Source organism: Dermacentor albipictus, chromosome 8, assembly GCF_038994185.2.
Source record: "Dermacentor albipictus isolate Rhodes 1998 colony chromosome 8, USDA_Dalb.pri_finalv2, whole genome shotgun sequence".
NCBI classification, from domain to species: Eukaryota; Metazoa; Arthropoda; class Arachnida; order Ixodida; family Ixodidae; genus Dermacentor; species Dermacentor albipictus.
In genome coordinates, this window is record NC_091828.1 from 117,876,828 (window position 1) to 117,888,227 (window position 11,400).

An 11,400-nucleotide genomic window follows, 5' to 3' on the forward strand; every position below is an offset into this window, starting at 1 on the left:
TTGTAATCGTCCGTAGTTCTCTTAATGTGAGACGTTTCACACAAATGGTGGTGCAACAGATGAACTATAGCTGTACCCTACGGGTCTACGAAATTGGTCCGAACCGTTTAAGGGGCCCTTTAATACATGAACCGCACTCGCGGTTTCTGTTTTGCACGCGCGCGTTTTGAAAGCCAGCTATTACTCGTTATGCCGGCTGGGCTGATCGACACGTTTTTTTTTCTTTTTGGTTCTGCAGTTAAATCCCGCGCCTCTTGTGCGAAATTGTTCTGTTATTAAATAATAATTATTGCGAAGGAGCCTCACAAGCCTTCATCAAATATGTGCCACATGCGATTTCATAAAGACGCAAGACACCTTGTGAAATGAGGAAATTGTTATGTTATTCTATATAAAAGCTCCTTGCGGTATTTTTGTGCATTCATTCAACGTTGTGGCAACAGGTAAGAGCAGCAGTTCCCGTACGAAGCTCCACCGGACGAAGTCAGCTGAAAAAAGTAAATTACAAGCATGTGCCATTTTAGTATTAGCACGTAAGAATGATGTGTGTAGAGACGAATTGTGCGAAAGTGGTAAACTGGTGCCATTACAAACAAAAGCCGTACACTTTTTATAAATGGCGTTAGAAATACCGGCCTCATCCCAAACAATACCGTACATACCACGAACAGATCCTATTTTCAAGCATTTCCCTCTCCCCCGGGATTAATTTCCTGCACTTTAAGAGCGCGAGTACACGGTCTACCGCGCCTTTCCACAAAAACTTAGCTACAATCGACGAGACAGTACGCTACGAATACACGGAGGTGACAACACAGGCTCTCAACAAGACCATGCTGATCGCTCACAGTATTCTTTGTACTCGCACTCAAGAAAAATGCGTGGGTGCAAGGCTTGTTTTCAGTCGTGCATAAGAGAGAATTTTCGACTTACAAGTTCCTTGCAATTGAGCTACTTCGCGTTTTTTGCGCGTTCTGCCGGCGCAAGCGACACACTCCCGTGTTATCACTCTTGGCTATTGCTTTTCGCATTTTCGACAAGCATGAGTACTGAATGAAGGTTTAAGTTCTTGCGGAGCCATAAAAATTGTCGCAAACTTGTCGCAGTAAGATGCAGTACACGCCAAACTAAGTTTGTCACCATGGCCGAGCTGCTTTTCGCTGCGTCATGACAGGCGCGGCGAGTGCGCCTCAACATTATCCCAAAATCAATCGAAATTATTTACAACCGTTTAGTGCTGGGCAAGCCCAGAGCCTGTGATTTAGGATCGCTATGCTTTCACAGTTGTTGCATTTGCAAGCGTGCACCTCAGGATGCCATTTCTGTAGAATATACGGGTTTGGGAAGGCACCCATCTGCAGTTCTCGCCAGATTACTTTTTCCTTCTTTGTGGGAGATCTATGTGTAGGAGGGAGGATTCTCCTGCCCATACTATAGTTTTCTAGAATTTGTCTCTATGTGGGTAGGTCTCGCTTTTTGTACAGGGAGTACTCTGCCTGCGCTGGAGCCCGGTGTATGAGTCCTCGGGCGATCTCGTTGGCGATCTCGTTCCCTGTGAGTCTACTATGGGCGGCCGCCCATATTATTCTTATCAGGTCGTTTGGTACGTTCTCCTTGCCTACCTGCAAAATTTTGCCGGCCTCTTTGGACACCTTGCCGGTGTCACAGGCTTTGATTGCAGTTTTAGAATTGGTGATAATTATTATGGTTGATGGGTTTGTGATTGCCAGGGCAATCGCCGCCATCTCTGCCTCCTTTGGTGAAGAATGTCTTACGCTACAGCTGGAGATTAGCTCGCCTTTGTCGCTCACTACTACTGCAGCGTAGTGCCATTCAGGGTACTCTACCGCATCAGTGTACACTACCCCTTGTGTTTGCAGGAGGGAGCTTTAGAGTTAGTCGGGAAATTTGGAGGTGCGCAGACAGGGATGTGAGGGTAAGATTAGACTTCATAGCAGTGAAACTAGCGGTTCGATTGTAGTTACACAGAATAAACCTAACGGGGTTATTTTGAACCAGTTCTTTCCGTCACAAGTTTATCCTGATTTGATTCCATATCGAGCATGCGTATTCTAGCTTGAAACGTATTAGTGTTTTGTACAGCAATAGCTTAAGTGACGATGGCGCTCTAATCAATGAGAAGAAAGGGGGTTAACCGAGGGGCCCGATTTTTAATATGCTTCTTATGAGATGGCGCTCTAAGGAAGTTACGATGGAAGTTACCTAAAATGCGGTTTGCGTTGCTGATTACATGTTCGATGTGAAGGTTCCAGGTTAAGTTAGTGGTAATGTGAATGCCAAGGTATTTCTAGGAGGTGACTGATTCTAATTGAACATTGTTAAGGTAAAAAGGAGATGTGGAGATCTTAGTGCGAGAAATATGCATTGTTGTACGTTTGCTAGTGTTAAGTTCCATTATCCATGCTTTGGACCAGGTAGCAACAGCATCAAGATCGGACTGTAAGTGGGTAGTGTCATTAACAGTTCTTGTTTCGGGAAAAATAATACAGTTGTCAGCAAATAAATGAACGTAATATTTTAGAAAGGCACCAAGTCATTGATATAGATAAGAAACAAAAGGGGTTGAAGAACCGATCCCTGCGGAATGCCTGAAGAAACGTGGCTAAAAGCAGAGCAGCACTGATTCGCGACAACCAACTGTGAACGATATGTAAGAAAAGATTCAAACCATTTTAACAAACTATGCCTAAAATTAGTTGATTTAGTTTATGAAACAGTAATCTATGTGAGACCTTGTCATACGCTGTTATAGGGTCCAAAAATATGCAAACTGCATGGTGTATTTGGTGCAATGTGTGAGTAAAACATAAGTTGCATTTCACATGGATATGTTTTGCGAAAGCCGTGTTGAGCCGCGCTAAAAATGAGTTTGATTCCAGAAAGTTAACCAAGTTACTGTAGATTACATGTTCTAGTGTTTTGCAACAGTTACTGGTGAGAAAAATAGGGCGATAAAAACAAGGAAAGTTATTATTGCCTGATTTAAAGATTGGAATCACCTTCCCTATTTTTCATTTTTTGGGGAGCGTACCCATGCCCAAAGATTGTGGAAACATTTTTGTTAATATTGCTACGGCATGAGCCGGGTGAGGAGCAGAGGAAGAAGACGTTAGCTGGTGCAGCCTCGGGATTCCATCTTGACTTCACCATCAATCTCGTCCCTTGAGTAAAGCCGGTTCAGCATTAACCGTAACAGTTTTGTGGTGAAGGTGCTGGGTACTTCGACCAAGATGACAGAGCTGCTGCAGCAAGTGACATGCCGGAGCCGACGCCTCGCTCGACTGCCTCCAACACTACTTGAGATCCCGATGCCCCACAGCGGCGACCAATAGCCTTCTCTGGATGGTCCAGTGTGAACAACCGGCACCTGGATGTATCAGATGGAGCCCCGCCCTTACTCAGGAAAATTCGTCGAGGACATGGAGGAATGGCTCACCCACTACAAGCGTGTGAGCAAGTACAATGGCTGGAACTCCACGGCTCAGCTCGACAATGTGGTTCTTATCCTCACAGGCACTGCGCTAGTGTGGTTCCAGAACCATGAATATACCTTAACAACGTGGGACAGCTTCGTTACTCACCTCGCAGAGTGCTTTAGGGATTCCACCATGAAAAGGAAGCGGGCCGAGCAGACATTGCTTCATCGCGCTCAAGTCCCAGGGGAGACCTGTACTACGTACATAGACGCGATCTTAAAGCTTTGCAAAACGCTCAGTCCTCGAATATCCGAAAAGGACAAGGTTGGACTCCTTCGCAAAGGCATAGCCGAGGTTGTTTACAATTCTTTAATCGGAAAGGAGAGTTTCGCCTCTGTCGCCGCCCTCATCAAGCATTCCCGCACATTTGAGGCCTTGAAGCTGCGCCGTATCACGCCAAAGTTCAGCAGGTTAGCAAATGTCACAATGGTGGCAAGCGTTGGCGAAAACGACAACTACAGCTTTCAGTTTGAGCTTGCGGCAACTATAAGGCAAATTGTCCGCGAAGAACTTGAACGACACACCAAAGGGGCGGATGTCGAACAGCTTGGTTGCGCTTCCACCCAACCTCAAGAACATGCATCTGCTGTGTCCACATTGTCTGCCATGCCAGGCGTTGCAGAATGTCGAGTTGATCAGCTGCGACAGCACCTACGTACCTTTCCCGACGACATGACGCACGATCAACAATCTCGTCGAGCTACTACCACGAATCGGAATTCGGAAGATCGCGTTTATTATTCGCAGCGTCCCAAGGTTGACCCCGAGGCTTGCAACGTCGGTCGCGCACCGCCTGTGTGTTACAGCTGTGGCGCCTCAGGAAACATTGCTCGTTTTTGTCGCCGGCGCCGACAGGCAACAACATATGGCCCACCACCAACTTAGCCTAATTTTGAACGTGACAGTTATGACGACCATTGGCCATCAGACCCTGATCCTGAAAACACCACAGGCGCGTAACCCCGGAATACCTTTCGTCAATATAGTAGAAGGAGTGGCTTGCCAGGTTCAGACCGCAGCCTGACGCCCCTAACCCGTCGACAACGCCATTCATCGTTACCACAGTGACATGCCACGTCACCACCGCCGTCCGGAAACTAGCCGGCGTGGCCGATGGAGGTAAGGTCGCCGTACAGTGGGCGTCTCTGCGAAATACTCCTCTGCCTATTATGATGGTGAAGAACAAAGTGCGTGTGTTAATTGATAGTATACCTGCAACAGCATTAGTGGATGCTGGTGCTACCGTTTCCGTCATGAGTGTGACTTTCAAAGAGAGGCTTGGTCGGAAAGTTATGTACCCGTGGAATGATGGTGTGACGTTTCGGGGTGTCAGTGGAGAGAACCTAGTTCCCCTTGGTATTTGTGTGGCAAGTGTTTTCTCGTACTACCGCAGTGAACTCATGATGTGATTCTCGGGATTGGCTTTCTTCAGGATTGTGGTGCATCCGTTAACTGTGGCACAGGCGAAATTACTTTGAATAGCGCGCTTCTCGCCACCTTTGCCGACACATCCTCACCAGTGAAAAACTGTTGTGTTGTTGCGAACGATTTGCTGCTACCGCATTGGTCGCTGTCACGTATGCCTGTCAATTTCGCTGCTGCCGACCTTTCATCGTTAGACCCGCAAGTCCAGCCACTTACGTCGAGCTGCGCAAAGAAAGATGTACTTGTACCACGCTCTGTCGTGAGAGTGAATGGCGCCTCAAATTTGTGGGTTTTTAATTGTTCTTGCGTCCCTGCTGTTCTCCTGCGTGATATGAAGCTCGCTGAATTTGACAGATTACTTACATCTCCCAAACAGTTCTAAGCGAGGAGGAGCAGTCTCATACTAGCGATCCCCACCGAAGCACTCCTGAAGAGCAGATCCTACGGATGATCAACAAGGAGCTGCGCTCACATGAGTGCCACGCTCTCGCATAAGTTTTGTGGGCAAATCTTTGTGTGTTCGATTTCACAGAAGGCGACAAGCAGGCTTCACTCCCGCGTTCTCGTATTCACCACAGAATTGACACCGGATCTGCGCATCCCATTCGGCAAAAGCCTACTGTGTTTCTTCTACGGGCAGGACAGTTATTGCTGAACAGGTGACGGACATGCTGCGGAAAATGTTATTCAAGAGCCCTCTAGTCCGTGGGGAGCACCAGTAATCTCAGTAAAGAAGAAGGATGGATCGTGGCCGTTTTGCGTTGATAACAGCAAACTGAATGCGGTCACCAAAACGGATGCTAACCGCTTCCTATAATTGATGATGTCATCGATTGTCTACATTCCGCTGCCTACTTTTCATCACTGGATTTGCGATCAGGGTATTGGCAGATACCTATGCACCCAGACGATAAGGAGAAAATGACCTTTGTGACACCAGATGGTCTTTATGAATTTAACGTTATGCCGTTCGGAAGCATATTTAGCGCCAGCAAACAAGGACGGAAGGGAGACGACAACACAATGCGCTTTGTAATTCCTTTGCAATGCCTTTGTAACGCGCCGGCAACATTCGAACGATTCATGGATACTATCGTCCGAGGACTTAAATGGGAAATTTGTTTATGCTACCTCGATGATGTAGTGATTTTTGGCAGCACATTGAGTGAGCATAACAGCCGTCTCAGCCTTGTTCTGGATTGTGTCTGATCCTAAATTTCGAGAAATGTCTAACGGGGAAACCGAGACGTTAGTACTTGGGCATCTGGTCGACAAAAACGGTGTGAGGCCAGATCCACGGAAGATTGAGGCAGTCAGCTCCTTCGAAGCACCGAAGTAAGTGCGGGAGTTGAGGAGTTTCTTGGGCCTGTGCTCGTTTTTTAGTCTCTTCGTCCCAAGGTTCACCGACGTGCTGTACCTCCTAACATGTCTTCTCCAAAAAAACCGCCCCTTTCAACTGGACATCGGCTTACGATGATGTGTTCCACCAACTAAAGTTTCTACTAACGTCAGGGCCCATATTGCGTCACTTCGAAGCATCTGCACCTACGGAAGTGCACACTAATGCCAGTGTCATCGGTATCAGTGCTGTAATAGTGCAACGTCATCAAGGAGCTGAACACGTTGTGGCTTATGCTAGTCGCTCTTTGATTAAGGCGGAACGCAGTTACACTGTGACCGAGCAAGAATGCTTGGCAGCTGTTTTCGCTGTCCACAAATTTCGGCCTTATATCTATGGACCCCGTTCACTATCGTTACTGACCACCACGCGTTATGCTGGTTGGTGAATCTCCGTGACCCGATGGACGACTGGCACGTTGGGCTCTTCGACTGCAGGAGTACCACTTCGTTACTTCTTACAAGTCCGGGCGTTGCTACGCAGATGCGGACTGTCATGCCTTCCTCTGACGACGACGGAGTGTGACAAAGACAATTTTGATGACTATTTTGCTCCCATTTCTTCTACATTCCCAGACTCAATGACTTTCATAGCAGAGCAAGAAAACGATATTAGTGTGGAACCTCTATTTGTAGCCGCATCGCGTCCTGGAGCCAACAGTCGATTTTGTGTCCGTGACGGCCTGCTTTACAAGACTAATTATTCAGCTAAAGGCGCACGCTTCCTTCTGGTGGTGCCGCAGATACTGCGAACGGACATACTGAGAGCCATGCACGACGATGTGGCCTCTGGCCATCTAGGATTCATCAGAACTTTCAACCGGACGCAGGAGCGTTTTTACTGGCCCAGAATGCGGGACACAGTCAAGCACTACGTCGCCAGTTGCGAACAATGTCAGCGCTACAAGCGCCCTACGACCACTCCGCCAGGTTTTCTCTAACCTCTGCCGCTACCTCGCCTGCCATTTGAACAAGTGGGCATCTATCTTCTGGGTCCCATTTCCCCGATCATCTAACGACAACCGATGCGTGATCATACGTGTCGACCATCTTACCCGTTACGCGGAAACGGCGGCCCTACCACCTTGAACAGCTGCATCCGTTGCAACGTTTTCGCTTCGATTTATTATTTTTTGACATGGTCCCCCTTCGTGTCATCATTAGCGATCGTGGTCGTCAGGTCGCTGCGGACGCCGTAGAAGAACTGCTTCGTCTCTGCAGTTCGATGTTCCGTCATTCAACGCCTCATCACCTTCAGACATACCATGACATCCAGACATACCACTTACACCATGGTGCATGCGAATGGGTGGTGATGACTCACTTTAGAATGTATTTTTCATTTAGTTTGTGCGCTTTAGTTTTAAATTTGTCCCAATTAGATTATATTCAGTTATCTTCGAAGTTATGCAAGAAGATGTCTATGAATGCGCGCAGTTCCGTATTATTGCGTCAAAATTTGCTCTGTTGTAGTCAAGAGTAGTTTTGCGTTGTTTTGAGCTTTTTCGCGCGGTCGTTTCGATGTGATAGCTTGTGTTGCTACACCGCTTTTCTCACCTTAAATTCTCACGAGGTGCCCCAATGCCACCCAACTGCTGTTGACGTATTACGCCTTCTTTTTTTTCTTTTTCGAATGGGCTGTTTGTGCAGATCCTACATTTGTGTAGTTTTTGCCAGAATTTTGTTAGATGCGGTGAAACAACAATTACCCTAATCTTGCGTATCAAATAGACGCCTGAAGGAGTGCATCTCAGCCGTAAGTAAACGATAACTGTTGGTCTAGAACACGCAAGGCATGCACTTGCCACCGAACTGCAGTTAAACCGGCGTGTAGTGCAAAGGACTTATGCGTACTATGCGTGTAACTAAAACAGTTAATTTTGTCACGTGTTAAAACACTATTTATTTTTTCTTCATGTTGTGCTGAGCAGAGCTGCAGAGTGTAGTATTTCGTGGAATTCCGCATCGGCGTTGGTGTTCGGTTCCACCAGGTGTGATACTGTTTTAGCCGCCAGGCTTTGGCCCATCTGCAAGATGAGTTGAGCAGAGTGCGATATTTCATCCCCAGACAGTGCAAAACTAAACACACAGTGAGAGTCATACTTAAAATTTCAAAGATAACACTGGAACTTCCAAGGGTAAAATAAGTCACATCGCTGTGTCCTGCAATAAGGCAGACAATCCAAAACAACGACAATGTTATATTTTCCTCCATAAAGAAAAACTAATTGTGCAACACACAATTGCAAATTTTTATAAGATTAGGCGAGGCCAAAGCAGACCTCAGATAAACATGAATGCAGAAAAAAAGGCTAGCATTAGGGAGTAGAGATTGAATGTGCATGGTTAACGCGAAGGAAACTGCAAGACCTATTACTAAGCATTATTATGAAATGAATCTGTGGTAAAAAAAGGACCCACTGTTATAACGAGAAGCATCACTAACGCCCGAAAAAAGCCCCCCAAAAAGACAGGTGATAACACAGCGCATAAATTTTCGCGCCTGATTGCGGTGACGTCACTGATTCTTACAGTGCCTAGATACACCTACTTTGTTTATCTATCAAAAAAAAAACGAATACACTGTACGTTCCTTGACCCAAATTTCAATCTTTGAAGTTTGAACAATCTTTTTTCCGCCAAAATGACTCAAACAGGAGTAGGCTCTCTGAAATACGTGGCATCCCACTGATCATCAGTGCGCAGTACTTAAGACGCAGCTGAAGAAAACTACCGCTTAGGTTTTATGTCCGTGAGTGAAAATTCACACTTATGTTGCCTACTTAGTTATAAAAATACTAGCCTCGGCAGCAGAGACTAAGCATCAATTTAACACAAAAAATATAACAGACTCAACTAACAAATGTTCAAAGTTATAGCCTAGTGCAAAACGAGCCTTCTTTATTTGAAATTTCTCGAATGTTATCGCTGGCATTAGACGTTTTCCACCCAACTCTGTGAAAGTAATTGTAAGCGTGGCGTAGATGTGTAGCACTTTCTAGAAGGAATGCTGGCACCAGCGATTACGCCTTAACCATGGGCGAATCATGTATAACAGTGGACGCATTTGACAAACAGATCAAATTTCGACAATCGCCGACATCGCTCGCCGCTATCGTTGTCCTGAAATGAATTCTAATAAAGGGAAAATCTGACATCCACCCATTTGTAGCAATTGCTACAAAGGAAACCCATACGGGTTCCTCGAAAGAAGAGCCTCACAGTTGAAGAAAAATTTGTCCTGGTCCGGGACGAAATCCGTCCTGCAACAGCAACTGAGCGAGGCACCAACGCTCCACCAATAATCGGCTGAGCTCTTCATGAAATGATGGCAAACGACCACACAGGGCGCACAGCCGACACTACAAACTTCGAAGACGCTATGTGGAATGCTAGTCCAGTGACCGTCTGGGAATTTTTACCGCGATACGCCGACGAGGACTTAGTAAAAGAATACTGCTACGTTATTTCGCGCCGCACAAGATCCTCCATCGCATTAGCCCATTAGTCTATGAGGTCGTGTCAGACAACATTAAGCACTCATAGCACCATCACACATGACCTGAAGTCATCCACGTACTTTTTCTTAAGCCATTCTACGAGCGCTAACGAACCCTTGGAACAGGTTTTTATGTTCGTTTCTTATGCCTCCTTACTGTGCTTTTACCCGCCGCGGTTGCTCAGTGGCTATGGTGTTAGGCTGCTGAGCACGAGGTCGCGGGATCGAATCCCGGCCACGGCGGCCGCATTTCGATGGGGGCGAAATGCGAAAACACCCGTGTACTTAGATTTAGGTGCACGTTAAAGAACCCCAGGTGGTCGAAATTTCCGGAGTCCCCCACTACGGCGTGCCTCATAATCAGAAAATGGTTTTGGCACGTAAAACCCCAAATAATATTATTATTACTGTGCTTTTGCGTTTTGGTTTAGTATTTTGTGTACAGTACCGAGACGGAGCTGTTTAAGGGGGTTCATTGCCACGTGTATTTATCGCCTTTAGTGGTGACCGCATTGCCCGGGCAGACAACTGCCCAGCGCAAGACGCGCCTTTCTGTGTATGAAGTTTGTCTAATGTTATCGCTGGTACAGTTTGTTGCCCATTGTCACCGAACCTTGCTTATTCTGACTGTAAGCGCGATGCGAATTGTGTATCGCTTTCTGGAAGGCACGCAGGCACGAGCGGTGGCGCGCGCACTTCCGACGAGTCATGTTGTAAAGCTCATGTGCTTCACCCGCAGAGCAAAGTCAGCACTCGCCAATTTTGTTTGCCACTATCATCGTGCTTCAATATTGTTTAGCTAGGCACAAGTTCGCCCGATAAGTAGTTAAGCTCGTAACTCAAAGTTTAGACAGTGCCTCATTCTTCATCGTCACTACAATATGTGTAATTGATTTTGACATGATTTCTACGAAACTAAGATAGTACTTACTTTGAAGGGGGCTTGGAATAGGAGCGCGCGTTGAGGGACTTGGACTAGGAGGAGGTCTCGGATGATAGTTAGAGAGACGACTTTGCCCAACTTTACAACGACCATGCGCTGCTAAAGCATATGACCGGCGTTCTCCATGCATCGTTGATAGTAAAAGGATAACTGAGGCCAAAAGGAAAAACATTCTTGCGGCAATAAATGGTTATATGGAAAAGCCTTTGAAGATATAACATCGCCCCACATATATACGAACAAGAGAACAAAGCACATTGTCTCGCAAGGCAGCTTCACAGCATACTTTGTCACGTTGAGTTCTTGCCGTAGCAGTGGCAGTGTTAATTTTTTTGTCATGCAATGGACACCCCTGTCTTGAAAAGCTTATCAGAACAGCACTTTTTCTGAAGAAATAGATATTACAGAGTCGACCTTTATCGGCATTGTCTCTAGTCGTCAAATGCATTTCAAGCGATTGTTCTTGACACTTCAAAAAGTATTTATCTCATAAAGGTTGCAGTTTCACCCGAAAGGCAAGACATCAATTGGCAAATGATATAAACTTGTAAATACTCCCTTACTCACTAAACTAACAAGCATGGTGTCACGCGCGCACAACAAAGCATTGACACATCTTATTCGTTGACCTTGCACAC

The 11,400-nt window shown here is 46.3% G+C and overlaps 1 long non-coding RNA gene across 1 annotated transcript; it reads right to left on the reverse strand.

The window, feature by feature from the left end:
• Positions 1 to 8,198: 8,198 nt before the first annotated feature.
• Positions 8,199 to 10,953, reverse strand: LOC135910288 (uncharacterized). The gene is made up of 2 exons (XR_010566995.1): positions 10,751 to 10,953; positions 8,199 to 8,347 (listed from the first exon to the last, which is right to left on the reverse strand). It is a non-coding gene; the product is annotated as an uncharacterized lncRNA (long non-coding RNA).
• Positions 10,954 to 11,400: the final 447 nt, after the last annotated feature.